Raw genomic sequence first — 19,585 nt, forward strand, 5'->3', positions numbered from 1 at the left:
TTTCTAACTGGAATTCACTTTACCATTTTAATTAGGGTTACTATATATTTTACTCTCATTTGAGTAGCCGCCACCCTCCACTCTCCTCTATACTCTCTATCTCTTTCATCTCTCAAATACCCACTCTCAAGTCTCACCCCACCTATTTCTTTAATCTACAACAATGGAGGTTAAACTTCAAGGTGTGTTTATGTCGAATCAATTAAACACGGCATAAAAATCACCATATTTTAGAGTAGAATCACTTATTCATCCTTGTCTTTCTCTCTCTTCGCCGGCTGCAATGGCGGATTTCGATCAAATGACGGAGTACTAACTCCAGCGAATCGAGAATATCAAGCGCAACTCCGAAGTTATGGCTTTTCTCAAAATTAAATCTCATGTTGCCGATCTTTCTGTCACTTTCAAGCATCTTAGGTCTTTCTCTCTCCTTCGTTTTTGATTCATTGTGTTTTTTTTTGTTGATTTTTATGGATTTTGTGCTATTTGATGATTTGTTTCAGTTATACAGTGAGGGAAATTGATGCATGTTGAGTTTAATGGGAAGGTTATATATTGACAGTATGTAAAGCAATTGAATAAGAAATTGCGGTTATTTTGGCTTTGTTGAATTTGAAGTTCATTTTGCTACTGCCGTTTTATCGGTTGATTTATTTGGTTTTTATGCTTTTTGGTGAATTTTGTACTCTATAGTTTAATTTGAATATTCAATGAGGAAAATTTATGTCTGACCCTACTAAGAAAGTTCACAAACGGCACCATGAAATGGATTATGGGTTATGGATTATACATTAATATAGATTATGGAGTTATGGTCTATTAAAACTGGTCAACACCTATTTAAATGGCTTCAAACCGCTGACCCTACTAATATATTTTCCATTTGATTGAAAGGTTGATATTAAAATTGAAATTTTAATTTGAAATCCTTGTTCATATATTTCTAATTTTTTTTCCCTTTTGTTGTTTCAGAGTTGTAAATTCAGGTCTCAATATGCCTACTCTTCAAACTCACGGAATTTGGCATAGGCGATTATGAAGGAGTGGTGTAGGTTGAAGTGGGTTTTGTAAATTATTTTATAAGATATTGATTGTAATATTTGTGAGTATGTTTTAAGTATGGGTTTTGTATAAAGTATAGACTACTTGTACTTTGTTGTAAGTGTAACAAGTATAGGAATTGTATTTTTTTGTTTAATTAATATTATATATATATATATATTAAAATACGATTAATTTTTTTTTAATAAAAAAAGAAAGAAAGAGACCACCTATTTCAAATAGATAACTCATTTTTTGAAAAACCGAGACCACCTATTTGAAATAGGTGGTCTCATAATTTGAAAAACTGAGATCACCTATTTGAAATAGGTGGTCTCAAATTTTGAAAAACTGAGACCATCTATTCTAAATAAGTGGTCTCTCTTTTTAAACCAAGAGACCACTTTTGATGAAATGGTCTCTTAGGCCAAAGAGACTTGTGAGCTAGAGATCACCCCTAAGGTAGTCTCTTTGGCCATTTTGATATGGTTTCTTTGGTCAATTTTGTAGTAGTGTTACCCAAAACCGTCATCGAAACCCCAACCCACACCAACCAAAAACCGCCCTCACCTGAACCCTAACCCGTTTCCAGATTTCGAATTAAATCGGAGTTGGGGTGAGGCCAAGCTGGGTACGACGTTTAAGGATTAGGGTGGTGCGTCGTTCAGGTGGTCGGGGGTCGAGGGTGGTTGACTGGGCGAACCAGCGGCGGCAGTGAGCAGTAGAAACTGACGCTGATGGTCAGTACGGTGGCTGGGTTTGGATTTTAGGGTTTTTCATTTTTTATTTTTCCTTTTTTTTAATCCAATATACATCTGACACGTGTACTTCTTGGGGCTCACTAACGGTTTTTTGGATGGCGTTAGAAAGTGGTGGTGAAATCAAATTTTTTGGTATTTTTGTGGTGTTATAATCAAAATTTTAAATTTTTTGGTGTTATAATCAAAATTTGTGTTTTTTTGTGGTGTTATTTTCTAAAATTTCCTTAGTTTTATATATGTTATATGTCCTATATTTTATCGACGATTTTTAATGTCTATATTTTAAAACTTCGCGACGCTGTTTCTAGTCCAAATTTTGTATAAAATATCCAATGTGTAGAATATTTTTTTCAGCAAAAATAAAATTTAATTTATTAACTAAAAATAAATATAACTAGCATAGATATTCAATGTAAGAGTTAAACAAATCAAAAGACATTTTTACTCTAATTAAATTTTATTCATAATCCAAGAAAAGTACAACTTATTATATTCTGACACTATTGATGTAATCAAGCTAGAATGATAAAAGAAAAGTACAAATACATTTTATGTATAGTAATCCATATTCTTCTCTTAAACAACTGACAATAAATACAAATGTTTGATTGTAATTCTCCACCTTTATCGAAAAAATTGTTGCTTCTCACAATCGAATTTGGAGCTACTATGTCTTCATCGAACCACTTAATTAATAACTTTGATGTACGTAGTCTGGGACGTATAAAATAATCACAACAATATCCTGCACCAATAACAAGCATGTCAAAGCTAGAAGTTAAAATTTTGCCATATATTTTTGTTGGTCGAGTAAAACATTGTATTAATTAGTGGATTATAGTCCCAACAGAACAGCAATCATATATTATATACTACACTAACAAAATTAGAGCTTTAAAGATAGTTAATGGACTGCAATCCTAGCAGAAATAATTTTACCCTTATGTAGTAGTGGATCTAATGTAAGGTTATATACACAGGAGAGTTTGAGATCCAAAAAAATTTATATCAATATCTAGCATTATATAGAAAATTTTAATTTTCTTAATCTCTACAAAAGTTAAATAATAAAATGTGTCCAAGTTAGTTAAAGAATTCTTAAGCTTTCACCTACTAGTTTTAATTTTAATATAAAGAGTAGTAGCTTAAGATGCTGCCATATGACTTATCACACAAAAAATAAACAAAATTTCAAACATTAGCCTAAAATAGAGATAATCTAAAAGGACATTCACTAGATACAATCAGACACATAAAGCAAAACAAAAAAAAAAGACAAAACCCAAAGATCAGTATATATAGTACAAAATGCAAAGAAGCAACATGCTGATTTAAATTTTAAGTAAAGTATACATATGACATAAACAGGCCAGTAACAAATCAAATCCTTTCTAACTCTAAAGCAAGCACTAGAACCTTGATCAAAGAAGCATTGCTCATATGCTCTACCTAGAGCTTAATGTGGCACCCTATGCAGTAATGAAGAAGTTAAAGAGCAATGGAAATACATAGAATCAGGAGCATAAAGATTAAAGAGCTCACCCACATCTTGTAGTAACACAGTCACTAACACTAGCATAAATTTTTCAAATATAAAAAATTTTCTCAGCAAATGACAACATTTCTAAGATAACCACAGGAATAGATTTATAAGAGTGAGACATCAAACAATAAAATAGCAAAATATTAAGATTAATGCACCTTGTATCACGCCAGGAGTTAATCCAGAAATGCAAGGCAGCAAGAACGATCCTTTTCATCAGTACATTTCGTAAATCGCCATACGTCTGAACATTATTCACGGGAACCTGCAACATAAAATAATGTGCAAGTGAGAAAAAATAGGAAGTCTAGAAATAGGTATTATTAGAAGCTAACAAAGGTTTTTCACTCAAATAACAAGTCAAAATGGGTCACATTAGAGCAGTTCGCATGTTAATAATGGGCAGGAAAATTAACAAGCAAGAAAATTAAGTAATGACACAGATAAAAGTAAGCACAAGTGAATATGTAAGTATACTTTTCAAAAGATCTTTAGCAATGTGTCTTAGTGTACAGATGTATAAGAAAATTATCGTATGAAGGGAACTCTTAAGTTGCAATATGGTCCTTCACCCTTCATGTATCTGAAGACTCAGGCTAGGATAAAAAGGCTACTTCCATATAAGTTTTACACACTCCATTTAATTTCTAAACTTTTAAGGATAAAAAGACTACTTTGCCTCATTATCACCAAGAATCTCAACGATTCTCTGAATAGTAAACTGGGACTGGCAACATTGTTGCACCAGTGTTGTAGTCAAGTCATCTTGCCAAAGAAAAGAAACAACTAATTCAATGAAGCACATCAGAGCAACTCCATCAATTAAAAAATTATAGACAAATTGTATAGAGTGTTTAGTGTGGATATAATGCTAAGAGGCATGAGAACTGTATGTCAAGAGCATGACCAGATAAATCAATCAAATTTCCACAGAGGGACTGCAAGAATGTCAAAAACATGACCTGATAAGTCAATCATCGCATAGAGTATTAAAATGCACAAGAAATAGAATATGGTATAAGGGTGTAGACACCCATTTGTGTCTCCCCAAAACCAAACCCGATGATGAGTACCTCGTCGAATCATAATCGAATGAAACGAAAGTGTGGAAAGGTCTAGTGTTGCGGAAAGTTTTATTTCTTTTCTTTCCTTTTCTCTTCTCTCTGTTTTTGAAAACTTTATTTTAAGAAAACAGCCAATCCAGTTTGGTTGGTCCATGATATGGGTCCAATAGTGGTGTAGTTGGATGAGGCTTGCAAAGACCTTTCCAACGATATATTATAAGCCCAATTCCGATGAATATTAAGGAAGTTATGGCCAATTTACTAAACTGGGCTCGGTTTGAGCTTTAAGTACGGCCCAATGATTTAGGGAAGGGCCTAATATGATTTATCATTCCTAATGTAATTAGGAATGGTTTTGGTCTTCTAGAACATTCTAGAAGGTCTTATCATTCTTAATTCAATTAGGATTCTTTAGAGTTTTAATTAGATCAAATAGCATTTTCGACTGAAATTATATTATTTTATCTTCTAGTACGGGAATTTTATCAGAATTTCGAAAACGCGTTAAAAGCCGGTTTGGCGTCCAACCCCAGGCCTTGGCGCCTGGAACCAGCCATTGGCGCCTGGCGCTAGCCACTGGTCCTGGCGCCAATGAGCCAGGCTGGCGCCAAGTTAGGTTTGCGATCTTCAGACTCTGTTTTGATAAATTATCTTTTTTGGCTGATTTTCTCTATAAATATCGTATCAAAAACTCCGTTTTCAGGGATCATCTACATCTATCATTCACCAATTCTCTTTATTCTTAAGCTTTTATCATCTCTCTTCATTCACAAAATTATTCATCAATTATTATTCATTAATTCTCTTCATTCATCATCATTCATTCGTCAACTTTCAATAACATTCATTCTTTAGCATTCTTTTCTAAACCTTGCTTTTTCATACAAAATTCCGCATTCACAAGATCCAGAAACACCTAGCCATATTCGAAGTTGCCTTCGCCCTAGACGTGAAAGGTTTTAATTTCTGAGGGTTTGGTCCCAAATCTCTATTTCAATTATTTAATTTAATTGTTTTGATTATTATTTTCCTTGAAGTTACTAACGTGTGTATTTTGTAATTAGAAAGAGGTACGAGGCATCCAAGTAAGTACTTTAATGGTTTAATTGATATTATGATGTAGATATCATGTTTAGATTGTTATTTTGATTCCTAGTATCATGTCTAGGGTATCTTTAATATCAAGTATGATTAAAAGTATGATGCTTCCTATGTTCTTCCTAACATTTACATTTATGATTATGATTGATTATTGATTATTATTATGTTGCTTGATACATTATTATCGTTGTTATTGCTTGATCACCTTTCTTGCATGTTTAAAGGGAATTGGTATTTGCAATCACGCTTGATAAGATAATTAATAATCTTGTTTAGGGTTAATTGTGATTATAATTTCAAGTGATCGCCAATAATAGTTTATTTGTGCATTAATATTCAACCAACATAGATTAAACAGGTTTAGGGTTAAATCCTATTGATTGTATGTTAGTCAGAAAGCGCACATGAATACGAGCAGAATAAAGTAGAGGCCTATTATTAGGGCAGGTTCAATCTCTTTTAGGTTGGATTTGTACCATCATCCCCGAACCCTTATTTGGTTCATGACCTTATGGAGTTGACGATCTCTTGGATCGTTGAGGGGTGTAACCTTCACCTTGTGAACGGTTTACAAGTTCCTTAAAAACTTGTTGGCGACTCTTTTGCTCTATCTTCTTCCCTTTTGGACGCCACCGTACTTTAGTGTATGATCACAGTGGGGTTCAAGCTAGTGGGATTTTAAAGGCTTGAAACTATTCCCTACAGTTTTTGGCGACTCCACTGGGGAGGATTTCTATTTTAATTCCTGAATTTGTTTCGGCAATGATTTAGAATGAGTGGATGAGACTCGAAAAGTTCTAAGTATTTCATGTGCGTAATTTTGATTAACATTATTGTCATATGCATAAAAAGGTTCTCATTGGAAAGACCATCCGTAATGAGTCAAAAACATAGGATTTTACACGTAGGAAATTTGAGAAATGTCTTTCACAACTAGGACTGAAATAACACCGCGCGAAACTGGATGATTTTATTGAGCACGGAAAGCTGCTGAGGCATGTGGGAAGTAGCGTCAGGGGCCAGAGCTTGGCGCTAACATTTTAGTCGTAGCGCCAGACGCCAGTATTGGCGCCAGGCGCTACAGTTAAAAGTTGGCGCCAGTCTCTGTTTGCTGGCGCCAATTTCCCCCAATACCGAGCCAGAAATATGCGTTCTAATTTCGACCGGTTTTTCGTATTGTTTGCTCGATCCTGCTTCCTGATTGAATTTTTTCTCACTTTTCTGAAACCCATATGTGTTCTACATATGGACATAACCCTCTGGGAATTCATGCTCTATCTACCCGATTGAACGCTCCTGGCAACAAAGGGTACATCTGAGAGGTTGAATTCACCAAAACATGGAAGTGAGTTTTTTCTAAAAACTCGCGGTGTCCTATCCACACGCGCTAACCCTTCACGGTTAGGCTTCTGCGCGGTGCATCTGGACAATTAACCATGGACCCTATTTGACTAAACCATATCCCGAACTTTAGAGAACTAGAGCCATGGTTAGGTTGCGAACTCATTGCATCATATTGTGCCTACTTGACTAATTGTGCATTATTTGTTGTGCATATATATTCTATGTTTCTCTTAACCGTTTGTTGATTTGTGTTGAGATTAAAATTAATGACTTAAAGAACTTTACCTAATTAATTAATTAATTAATTTGAGTCAATAAATTTTCTTTTTAATCGGAATTGACCTAGTACGACTTTAGGCATACCCCAGTTGACTAATAATACCGAAAACAGTCCCAGACCAAAGCTCCAATGTTGGCGCCAAAGTCTGAGCTGTAGCGCCCCTGTATGGTGTGTAGCGCCAGACATTTACTAAAAAGTCTGGCGCCAACCACCATAGTGTGACGCCAGTCCTGTCGCTTGGCCGACAGTTCGGATTATTTGTCGAGTCATCACCTAGGGTCTAATTAACCAGTTTACTAATTAATTCGGTTAATTTTCGCTGTCAATAACATCTTGTCAAGTCATTAATCGAGTCTTGGTCACATAATCTAGCCACATGGTCATGACACGAGTCTTAACATGTCACCTACACTCACTAGTCTTAGCACACACTTTGAGTATACATCACCATGGCCATGTCTTAGGTTCATGCATGAGTCGGTCTTTTCCGTCATTTGAGTTGCGGTACATTCTACTCCTAATCCTTCATATCCCTCCATCTCAATCTTCTTTTACATTCTATTCCGATCTTTCTTCACCTCCTCCATCCATTGCATGTTGAATAAAGTTTGAGTCAAATAATTAACAATAAATATCCCCAATTTCCTTTTCCACAGTACTTGGTCGAGGAGAGAAGGGCGATTAATCAAGGACAACCTCTTTATTCAGGTCTAGCTTTTTGATAAACCGATTCGTCAAAAGAGGAAGGCTAAAAAGGTAATGGCAACTCAAGAAGAAGTCAACGAGCTTAGGAACCAATTGGTTACCATGACTGAAACACTGAAGCTCCTCACACTTAAGGTCAATGATCCCGTGAAGCAACAACGGATGGATCTCATGCAAGAGAGTCTAAGCAAGCTATCTAGTGACTATAAATTTCAGGGCATGAGTTCGCAAGGGGTCTCGCTGGACAAGGAACTTCTTCCGCATAAGTTCAACGCCACTGACATCCCCAAATTCAAGGCAACAGATAACCCTTACTTCCATATAAGAGCTTTTGAAACAATAATGAACATTAAGGGTATCAATAAGAAGGTTTTTTCCTCTTTGTTTCCACTATCTCTTGAAACCGTTTGCCAACAATGGTTTTTCTCCCTTGACAAGGAAAAAACCTCTACCTGGGAATCAATAGTGAATGCTTTCATTGATAGGTACAAGTGCAATATCCAAGTTGAAACCGACCATAGACAACTTGAGATGCTAAGACAAAAAGAGAATGAAGGCTTTACTTCTTTCTTTAATAAGTGGAGGGAAACTTCCGCCAAGATGTTTGAGGTCCCCACTGAAAAAGAATCCGTGAGGATGTTTATCAAGAATCTCCAAGAAAAGTATTCAAAGCACTTAAAATATCAACACAACTTGAATACTTTCAAGGCCGTCTATGACGTAGGTATCGAGATCGAAGATGACCTCGCAAAGCAAAAAGCTACTAACAATAGTAACCACGGTGGCTGGAAAGGAAAGAAGAGCGACAATCCTTCTTCTTCCAAAAACGCCCACTCTAGCAATAATGTTGGTACCTTTGACCATAATGACGTCTTAGCCATGGATAATCAAGGATTTAAAAGGAAACCCAGGCGAGAGTTCACACCCATTGGAATGACCTACGATGCTTCTTTCGATCGTCTTTATGATCGAGGATTAATCAAACCTATTGGCCCTACCGAGGATCCAACACCAGAAAATCGATCTTCGAGATGGAATCCAAATTCCTATTGCAAGTACCATCGAGGAAACGGTCATACCACTGATGAATGCTACAGGTTTCAAAATCTCATTCAAGACCTCATAGAAGCAAACAAGGTCCCATTGCCTCTAGCTAGCGAGAAGACTGGGTGATGATGAAGCGAATGACACAAGACAAGAGGCGAGCTGCAACGACAAGATTTCATGGCCTCTTTTTCTATTTCGTTTTCATCTTTTCTTTCCCCAATAAGTCTAGCATAGGCACCTTTTCTTTTCCTTTAGATTATTTTTGTAGTTTTTCTTTCTTTTCCTTTAATAAAATGAGCACTTATTTCCTTGCATATGATCATCACATTGCATTGCAAAAAAAAAAAAAAAAAAAAATAATCCATGTCGAATTAAGCACAAGGTATACCAATGATTTGAGGCACCCCTTGTAGCCACATCATATCTCCTTTCGCCTTTCAATTATACAATCCTTTCTTCATAAACCACTTTGAGCCTCGTCTAACGATAGACCCTTCTTTTTTCAACCTACATCTACCTAACCTTGGGATGGGATGGTGTGTAACTTATGCAATTCTAAAGAAAGCTTGAGCAAATTCAAAAGAAAGCAATAGCAAAAAAATAAGCAATAATAAAAAAACGAAAACAAGTGTACAAAAGGGTAAGTGTTCCAATGTCTTTGATATGAAAGTATCTTCGATAAGAACATGTCTCAGATAGCGTCTCTTATCGAATACTCGGTACCGTGCCTGAGAAACATGAATGCCAAGTGAGTGATAGACCGCATGATCGAGATTGCCCACACTTATTAAAATAAAATAAATGCTAAAGCAAAAGAAAGAGCTAAAAAAAAAGAAGAGTAGAAAACCTCAAGCATGAAAATACAAATATTCAAAAGCAAGGTTGCACACCTTTGGGGCTTATCTAGGGTCTTGAGCCTTTATTCCCTTCTTCTTTAAACCTTTAGCCTAACCACGTTACAACCCTTAAAAAGACCTTTTTGAGGTATACACACACTTGTGCGAGGTTCGGCTAGAGCTACGTTCGGCCTGATTCCTAATGGATACGTAGGCAACCTCACATCGAGGTGCGGCCGTAATAAACATGCATTCATATTCACATTCACACACTTACACCATGATCATATCAAGGAATCCCCTATGCTCATCCCTATTCTTTTAGAGCTAGACTTGGGGGCTTGATCCCTACATTATTAGCTTACCTAGCCTAAGAGTCACCACCGTTTGACTCTTTTCAATAATATATTTTTCCACACTTAGCTCTTGCGGCCTAGCTTTAGTGTCACTTTCACACACCGCACAGATTCATGACCGAATATACTTCCTTTAGGAACCCTTTGTCACGAAATCTTAACACAACGCTGAAGCATGCCTTGTCAAATCGCTTATCACTCATAATTGTCATTGCATCACGAAGTATGAAGTGCTTAGCCTCCGTGCCTAAGTTACCCAAATACTTTCATCATGGAGTCAACCATTGAGATAGCCTAGGATGGATTAATCCTTGCACCTTGAGAGATAGTATCGAATGACATTTGACTAAGCTCATTCAACATGCATCTTCAAACTTTTGATTTTCTTTTTCACGTCTTTCTTTTTCGGGAGAAAGTCGGTACCCTCCACAAAAATGACGGAAAATTTTTGCTTTTTGCATTTTCGAGTCGTACGATCACTTTACAATGCACACACGAGTCATGAGTCACACGTGTCATGTTACTTCGAGTCGAGTCAACCACGAGTCAGTCAATCAGCGAGTCAAGTTTATACCTTGAGTCGTGTCAAGTCAATGAGTCAAGCAACGTTAAGCCTTAGGTCAACCCTAAGATGATTAAAGAGATTGGCAAAGTTCAATAGTCAAAATAAATACAGGTGCAGCAAAACAGGGAAGACCCTATCGCAGCGTTCGCGACAAACAGAGCAAGAAATAAGAACGGAAAATTGAATTTAAAGGAGAATCCGTGCTGGCGCCAGTCCCTAGGCGTTGGCGTCACTTTCTGTGATTGGCGGCAGACGCCAATTCAAGCGCCTGGCGCTAATGCCATAAGTTTGGCGCTGATTGATTTTCAGCGACGCCAAAGCAGCCAGCCACCTGTTGAGGTTGTGCTAGCCTTCTGCAATATATTTTTGGGTTCCTTGGTACGCGAGTTAGCCCCTATTAGTAGTATTGACATGATTGAGTAGTCGATTTGATTACAAAAGCAAATAAGTGATCGACCTGATGAAAGATCGTCTCACTTAGCTTAAGGCGCCTAAGAATTGGCTCATTAACAAAAAGCACCGACATACTGGTTCATTCGCAAAAGGACACCGACGTATAGGTTCAAAGCAACGAGAGCGCCGACGTATAGACATAGCGGAAGCAAAGTTCGAACGAGCTTTAAAGATCGACAAGCGTTGGTCTTCGTTAATTTTCTTTGGAATATTATCGCAACAACTGAGGATGACTTCAAGTAAAGTTATCTTCGACGGCATTCGCTAAGATTGCGGAAGTTGTCACCAAAGATTTGAGAAGATAGCACGAGATGGGCGGTCTTCGACGGCATTCGCTAAGATTGTGGAGGTTGTCACCCAAGATTTGAGAAGATAGCACGAGATGGGCGGTCTTCGACGACATTCGCTAAGATTGTGGAGGTTGTCACCCGAGATTTGAGAAGATAGCACGAGATGGGCAATCTTCGACGACTTTTGCTATGATTGGAAAGGTTGTCACTATGATTCAAGAAAAGGCTCAAGATGTAGCAACATTGATTGACGGCGTTCCCTAGATTGTGGAAGATCGTCAAAACAAACAGCAAGATGGCGTTCCCTAGATTGTGGAGGGTTGTCACAAAAAAACTGAGAATTATTTCAAGAGAAATAATTTTCGAAGATATTCCCTTGGACGTGGAATATTATCACAGCGGAGAAGGTAGTTTCAGGCGAAGCAATCTTCTAATTTGGAAGCAGTTACAAGGCATAGAGGTTTTCAAGCGGGATAGCATTCTCTAGCTTGCAGGAGGTCGTCAAAACAACAGCAGCGGCAACATGTGGTTACTTTCAGAGACGTGTGCTCGACGGTGCAAGATACGCGTTTCTTAACTCTTCTATCTGTTTAACTAACATTGTTTTGCAGGTATCAGAGTTATAAGATTGATTTAGGATCGCAGAACGTTCTGAATCATTCTCCGTCCCTATCGATACTTTGGCTTTCGTTTTCGAAACTTGCATTTCTCCAAACTCAGTCAAAGTGGGGGCTTCTGTAGACACCCATTTCCACAGAGGGACTGCAAGAATGTCAAAAACATGACCTGATAAGTCAATCATCGCATAGAGTATTAAAATGCACAAGAAATAGAATATGGTATAAGGGTGTAGACACCCATTTGTGTCTCCCCAAAACCAAACCCGATGATGAGTACCTTTCACGTCGAATCATAATCGAATGAAACGAAAGTGTGGAAAGGTCTAGTGTTGCGGAAAGTTTTATTTCTTTTCTTTTCTTTTCTCTTCTCTCTGTTTTTGAAAACTTTATTTTAAGAAAAAAGTCAATCTAGTTTGGTTGGTCCATGATATGGGTCCAATAGTGGTGTAGTTGGATGGGCTTGCAAAGACCTTTCCAACGATATATTATAAGCCCAATTCCGATGAATATTGAGGAAGTTATGACCAATTTACTAAATTGGGCCCGGTTTGAGCTTTAAGTACGACCCAATGATCTAGGGGAGGGCCTAATATGATTTATCATTCCTAATGTAATTAGGAATGGTTTTGGTCTTCTAGAACATTCTAAAAGGTCTTATCATTCTTATATCAATTAGGATTCTTTAGAGTTTTAATTAGATCAAATAGCATTTTCGACTGAAATTATATTATTTTATCTTCTAGTACGGGAATTTTATCAGAATTTCGAAAACGCGTTAAAAGCCGGTTTGGCGTCCAACCCCATGCCTTGGCGCCTAGAACCAGTTTGGCGCCAGACGCCAGCCACTGGTCCTGGCGCCAATGAGCCAGGCTGGCGCCAAGTTAGGTTTGCGATCTTTAGACTCTGTTTTGATAAATTATCTTTTTTGGCTGATTTTCTCTATAAATATCGTATCAAAAACTCCGTTTTCAGGGATCATCTACATCTATCATTCACCAATTCTCTTTATTCTTAAGCTTTTATCATCTCTCTTCATTCACAAAATTATTCATCAATTATTATTCATTAATTCTCTTCATTCATCATCATTCATTCGTCAACTTTCAATAACATTCATTCTTTAGAATTCTTTTCTAAACCTTGCTTTTTCATACAAAATTCCGCATTCACAAGATCCAGAAACACCTAGCCATATTCGAAGTTGCCTTCGCCCTAGACGTGAAAGGTTTTAATTTCTGAGGGTTTGGTCCCAAATCTCTATTTCAATTATTTAATTTAATTGTTTTGATTATTATTTTCTTTGAAGTTACTAACGTGTGTATTTTGTAATTAGAAAGAGGTACGAGGCATCCAAGTAAGTACTTTAATGGTTTAATTGATATTATGATGTAGATATCATGTTTAGATTGTTATTTTGATTCCTAGTATCATGTCTAGGGTATCTTTAATATCAAGTATGATTAAAAGTATGATGCTTCCTATGTTCTTCCTAACATTTACATTTATGATTATGATTGATTATTGATTATTATTATGTTGCTTGATACATTATTATCGTTGTTATTGCTTGATCACCTTTCTTGCATGTTTAAAGGGAATTGGTATTTGCAATCACGCTTGATAAGATAATTAATAATCTTGTTTAGGGTTAATTGTGATTATAATTTCAAGTGATCGCCAATAATAGTTTATTTGTGCATTAATATTCAACCAACATAGATTAAACAGGTTTAGGGTTAAATCCTATTGATTGTATGTTAGTCAGAAAGCGCACATGAATACGAGCAGAATAAAGTAGAGGCCTATTATTAGGGCAGGTTCAATCTCTTTTAGGTTGGATTTGTACCATCATCCCCGAACCCTTATTTGGTTCATGACCTTATGGAGTTGACGATCTCTTGGATCGTTGAGGGGTGTAACCTTCACCTCGTGAACGGTTTACAAGTTCCTTAAAAACTTGTTGGCGACTCTTTTGCTCTATCTTCTTCCCTTTTGGACGCCACCGTACTTTAGTGTATGATCACAGTGGGGTTCAAGCTAGTGGGATTTTAAAGGCTTGAAAATATTCCCTACAAAGGGGTATAAGAATGATAAAAAATCAAATTATACCAGAGTATAGTAAATCGTTAAGAGCATCAAAAGATGGATCCCATCTATAAACTCCTCAATATCATAGACTATCTAATAACTAGCACAACATCAAACCAATAACAAACATCTAGATTATATCCACAGATAGAGAATAAAATTCCAGTAAAGTTAGTTCCTTTCAAAAACCGAGCATCAACAATGTAACCTTTAAAGTCTTGAAAAGATAATACATGTTATAACTCAAACAAAGATGTGAGAGATATTTAGAGTTCTAGCGCAAGTCCTTTATAAAAAATATGATCCTGAAAAGTAAACGATGAATGTAATAAAGAAAAAAAATACATATTAGTAATTGCTTTTTAACTATTTGGTGCCATTAAATAATGGGCATTCATTGTTGTCAACTATTTCATCACTTAATTTGTTTACTTTTACCTCTAAAAAGTTGAAATATTCATCAATTAAAAAAATTGCCCATTAGAAAAAGGCTAAAAAGTGGTATCAGATTAAATGTAAAACTTATACAACTTGATCCATAATTTAACCGTTTAGATATCTTTTTTCACACAGTACCAAAACCTCACTAACAAAAGAATTCTTATATCCATTGTGAAAATAATTTTTTTTTTATGAGACATCAATATTAAGCCAATCTAATCCATAACTAAATAATCTACTTCACCAAGTTGCACTAGAAGTACAATTATAGCACATATCCTCCCCTTCCTCACTGCGCACTACATTGCTCAACAGTAACCTTTCTCACTCTCTCTCCATCAATTATTGAATGCTGAGATGCATGCAATTTCCTTGTTTTATTCCACTATAATACCCCTTGTTCCTTGAGTCCTTGTTCATCATGTATACATAGCAATCAAGCAAAACAATACTTTAAACATGACCCACTAACTTAGTTTAAACAACTTTTGAACAAAATTTGCCATTTGTTTCAAAACCATCCACTAATCTCTCATGATTCAAAAACTTAAAGTCCTTTATCATTGCCGATTGATTTCAAATTCTCCTCGGAAAAAATTAATGCAAAATCATATAAATATGTAGACTATTTGAATTTAGAGAACATAAAAAGATCTAAAATAAGAGTTTTACCTAAAATCTGCAAAATAGAACCTCAAAAACTTTTAACACAATCAAAATAAAGTGTTGCTTTATTCAAACATAAAATAAAAGAAGGCTAGTTTTCCAGAATATTAATTGAACAGTAGCAAAAAATCAAACATAATAAATATACATAAAGAAACCCTAAAATATCTGTTTCTCATGTATCTAACCCATTTCAAACCATAATTTCTTAAAATTATTGTGTAAAAAACTCTACAAACTATCTACAAGACTCAATTCAAAGAAAATTGAAGACAACAGGAAAGGAAGTACCTCAATTCTATCGGCAAAGAGAAGACGAAATTAAACACCATTGAAAGCCGACAAGTAGAGAAAATTAAGCAAGCAAAATTATTTATGAGCAGTGCAAGGGGAACGAATTGAAGATCTGTAATTAAAATCCATGATTTTCTGAATCACTTTGAAGAATTTAGTACGATGGAGGAGAGATGAATAGTTAGGGTTAAGATGTGAGAAGTGAAAGGGTTTTCAAGTTTTGTTTCTGTGGGCAGTTTTATGTTTTCCGAAATTTTGAAACTGTGGAATGAGCAAATTGCACTCACGAGCCTTGTACGCGTTGTTCTCGACGCTTATTTATGTCAAAAATAAATGTTGACGTCGAGAAGACATGCATATTGTATTTATCACCTAACGCTGATGCCTAAGCGACGAGGCTTAAGCGTCGAGAAGACACTCGTTTTGTAGTAGTGTGTATATTTCTGTTTCCAGTTCTTTATAATCAGATTCTTAGCCTTGGTGTCCAACGTCCAAACATTTTGGAAACGAAAAGAAGATAGATGATGTAAACTACAATTGTCCAAATATAAGCAAATAAGGCTATGATCCAAACAAGAGAGATATTCGTAAGATAAAGTTGCATACGAGAAGTTTTGTAACTATGAAGTAATAACTAAACTCAATCTAATCATTCGTAGACAAAATGATTATTTGTTTGTTTTTCTAAGAGAATACTGTTCCTCTAGGAGGAATATTATTTCTTTATGAAAGTGAGCAAAACGTTGTAATTTCAAACAACGATTTAAGGTAGGAAGGGTACCTCCTCTTTTATCAATCATACATAATAATTCATTAAAATCTATGATAATACACCAAGGGGAAAAGCAATTATGAACTAATGAGCTAAAATTGTTAAATTCCATTTTTTTCCCTTCTTGAGCAGGGGCGTAAAGACCAAAAAGAGAAAAGCATGCATTTGTCTTTTTATCTGTTACAAACAAACACTAATAGAAAATAACATTTTTGCACCGAGCAATGGCCATCAATTTTTAAAAACCGGTGGGGAAAAAAATGGGCGGAATTTAGTTTAATAGAAAGGGCATCGGTTTAAACCAAACCGGTGTCAAACTCCTTAAAGGGAACTGGTTCAAACCGATGGCATTAAAAAAACCGGCCTTTCATTTCCCCTTTGACCCTTTTCCCAAAGCATTCTTTTCCCTTTCTTTTTTCATTTTATTTCTCTCTCCTCATATGCCTCTCTTTCCTCTATCTCTCCTCAACCAAACCCTAAGCCCCTTTCTTCTCCCTCACCGTAGATCTGTTCATTCCCTTCTTCTCCCTCGCCATTCCCTTCCCTCTCCTCAACCCAAACCATAAGCCCATTTCTTCTCCCTCGCCATTCCCTTCCTCTCCCTCGCCGTTAATCAAACATTGTCGTCTTCGTCGGTCGTCCTCCCTCGCAAGCGTCGTCGTCCTCCTTTCAACCATGCAAGCATCAACGAATCACCGCTGCCCGCCGTCTATAATCGGAAATTTGAGGTTAGTGTTTCTGGGTTCTTTAGCTTTGCGTTTTGGTTCAATTATTCATGTTAAATTGCCTTTGTTTTGGTTGAGAGTTATGATTTCAAATCTCCAAAATTTTCTGGGTGTTTTTGAGTGTTTAGTGGGTTTTTTTAGGGTATTTTTAGCTGATAATATGAGTTTTTTTTTCTGGGTATTTTTCTAAATTTTTGCTTTATTTGTTTTTTTCTAGGTTCAAATTTTTTTCTGGGTTCAAATTTTTTTCTGAATTAAATTTGTGTTTTTGAAGTTTTATTTGGTGAATTAATCTCAGTGTTTTCTTACTATTTGATTAATTTGATAATACTTTACTCCATCTCAAAAAAAAATTTTGGTTGAGAATTATTATTTCAGATCTCAAATTTTTTTTTTTTGGTTGAGAGTTATAATTTCATATCTCGAATTTTTATTTTTGTTCTATATTGTATTTGTGTTTCGAAATGTTAGTTTATTGTGGGTTTTTGTTATTTTGGTGTTTTAATTGATGCAGATTGTATTTTACACTCCACATAGGTGAAGGATTCAAGATGTTGATTTTGGAATATAGATTTTGGTGTTTTAATTCGATGTTTAGTTTTTTTGATTTTTTTAAATAGTAAAATTACAATTTATTTGATGAATATGTGTGTGTGTGTGTGCGCGCGCGCGTGCGTGTGTGTGTATCATTATGGTATTTCGTTGTTTGCCAATGTTAAAGTGAAATAGTTGTAATTTTTTTTTTTTGGCATTTTTGGAGCCGGTTAACTGGTGCCAAAATCATGAATTATATTTTTTTAATGTGGGTGCCTAAGAAATTGCCACCGGTTTTAAACCGATGGCTTTTTTGGGATGAATTGACATCCCTTAAATACTCAACGATTCAAAACCGATGCCTTAGGGGGGGTTTTGAACCGATGCCAAATTGACTTTTTCTACTAGTGAAATGTGCAATTCTGTGTTGAAGAGATACTACCTGAACATCAATGTGAGATTGATTTCAACATATCCACATACCTTGCAATGGCCTATAGGATCTACAAATTTGACATTTTCATAGCCTAAAATTCTAGACAGTCGATTACTAGTAGAAGGAGCTAGAGACCATTGTTTCAATTACAAATAAAATGTCCGAATTTAATTTTTCAGCAAATAAATCAACTCACCGATGGTTTGGGACCTTTTAGCACCCTTTATATTCCAGCTTATGATTTTCATATTATCAATTTTATAAAAGAAGGCCATGTAGACAGACTAATTTTTCATGAAAAATAATTTACAGTAGCTTGTATGCAAAATATTCTCATTGGAATAATATTGGACCAATAATCGAACATCAAACTCACTAAGATTTTCAGGGAGAATAAGTATCCGAGCAAGCATCGAAAGATGTGAGCAAGCAATATTGCCATTCCCATTCCCAAACGAATTGAAATTAAGTAATACTCATTTTATGTCATGAAATTAGTAACATAAAATAAATTTGACAAAGGTATAAAAATAACCTTAAAACAAAATTGGTATGAGAGTTAATTAATTTCCAAATAGAAAGCAAAAATAACACAATGTTAAGATAAATAGGTACAATCATAAGATTTGACATCTTAGTTACCATGAACAAATATAATTAAGTATGCAATAAAATGCAAGAAGAATGTAAATTTATCATAAAAACAGAGACTAAGAAAAGAGCACCATAAATACATATGCTAGTTGTAGACATCTAGCTACTTTTGGCCTCCTTTCCTGACTGGAAATGCTATGACGATAGATAAAACCATCTTTGTGTTATGTTGGATCAACGTGAAGGATTCTTATAGACTACTGATTAAGTCACAAAAATACAAAAACAACTAGCCTGAACCAAAGTCCGATTAACTAAGCCCGATCAATAATTAAATTAGGCTTAAACCCGAAGTTAAAACCTAATTTTGACGAACTTAGGGGCGCCTAGGTTAAAAATTAAAGCTGCGGCAGGAAAATCCACGCGCATCTCAACGAGTCTAGCAGGTATGGCGCACGCAACTCACAAGGTTGCACGTGACACCTTGCGTAGCCTCCAGTGATGCACTCACGGAAGATTCAGAATTTCGTGAAAATACTAAATCAAATCTTACCATAATACCGCTCGCATGAAAATTAGTTGCGCTGCCCCTAGCAGCGCGCCCAATTCACTTGCGCGTGCCACATGTTGCGGCAGAATGCTCAAAACCCTAAACGTACCCATTCTCTATAAATAGGGGCTTAATAAGAAACTTAAACACAGAGAAATTAACCCGAAACACTGTCAGAAACTTTGTGAACTTGTGTATATTCAACCCTCTTGTCCTAAAAACTCACCCCTCTTATTAATTGTCTTTACATTGGAGGTTCTCGAGACGAAGAAGTCCACAAGTGTTCTAAACGAAGATCTAGCAAAGAAAAGTGGTTAGTTTCCCGAGCACTTAAATAAATCACCTTTCTTTTTATTGTTTGAATAACTTTAAATCAATTAATTAGTGTTGCTTGATAATTTTAAATAAACTTTTAATTAATTTATTTTGCATAGTATACTTGCGTTAATCAAATATTAGAATTGGAATAATTAATTGTT

General features: G+C 35.8%; 2 long non-coding RNA genes across 2 annotated transcripts; one reads left to right on the forward strand and one right to left on the reverse strand.

Moving 5' to 3' along the window:
* On the forward strand, nucleotides 1–1,198 carry LOC110724986. The gene is made up of 2 exons (XR_002512117.1): nucleotides 1–417; nucleotides 973–1,198. It is a non-coding gene; the product is annotated as an uncharacterized LOC110724986 (long non-coding RNA).
* A 461-nt stretch (nucleotides 1,199–1,659) lies between these two features.
* Nucleotides 1,660–15,986, reverse strand: LOC110724948. The gene is made up of 3 exons (XR_002512091.1): nucleotides 15,493–15,986; nucleotides 3,504–3,610; nucleotides 1,660–2,547 (listed from the first exon to the last, which is right to left on the reverse strand). It is a non-coding gene; the product is annotated as an uncharacterized LOC110724948 (long non-coding RNA).
* Between the last annotated feature and the right edge of the window lie 3,599 nt (nucleotides 15,987–19,585).

The sequence above is a fragment of the Chenopodium quinoa genome, unplaced genomic scaffold (assembly GCF_001683475.1).
Source record: "Chenopodium quinoa cultivar QQ74 unplaced genomic scaffold, ASM168347v1, whole genome shotgun sequence".
Taxonomy (NCBI): domain Eukaryota; kingdom Viridiplantae; phylum Streptophyta; class Magnoliopsida; order Caryophyllales; family Amaranthaceae; genus Chenopodium; species Chenopodium quinoa.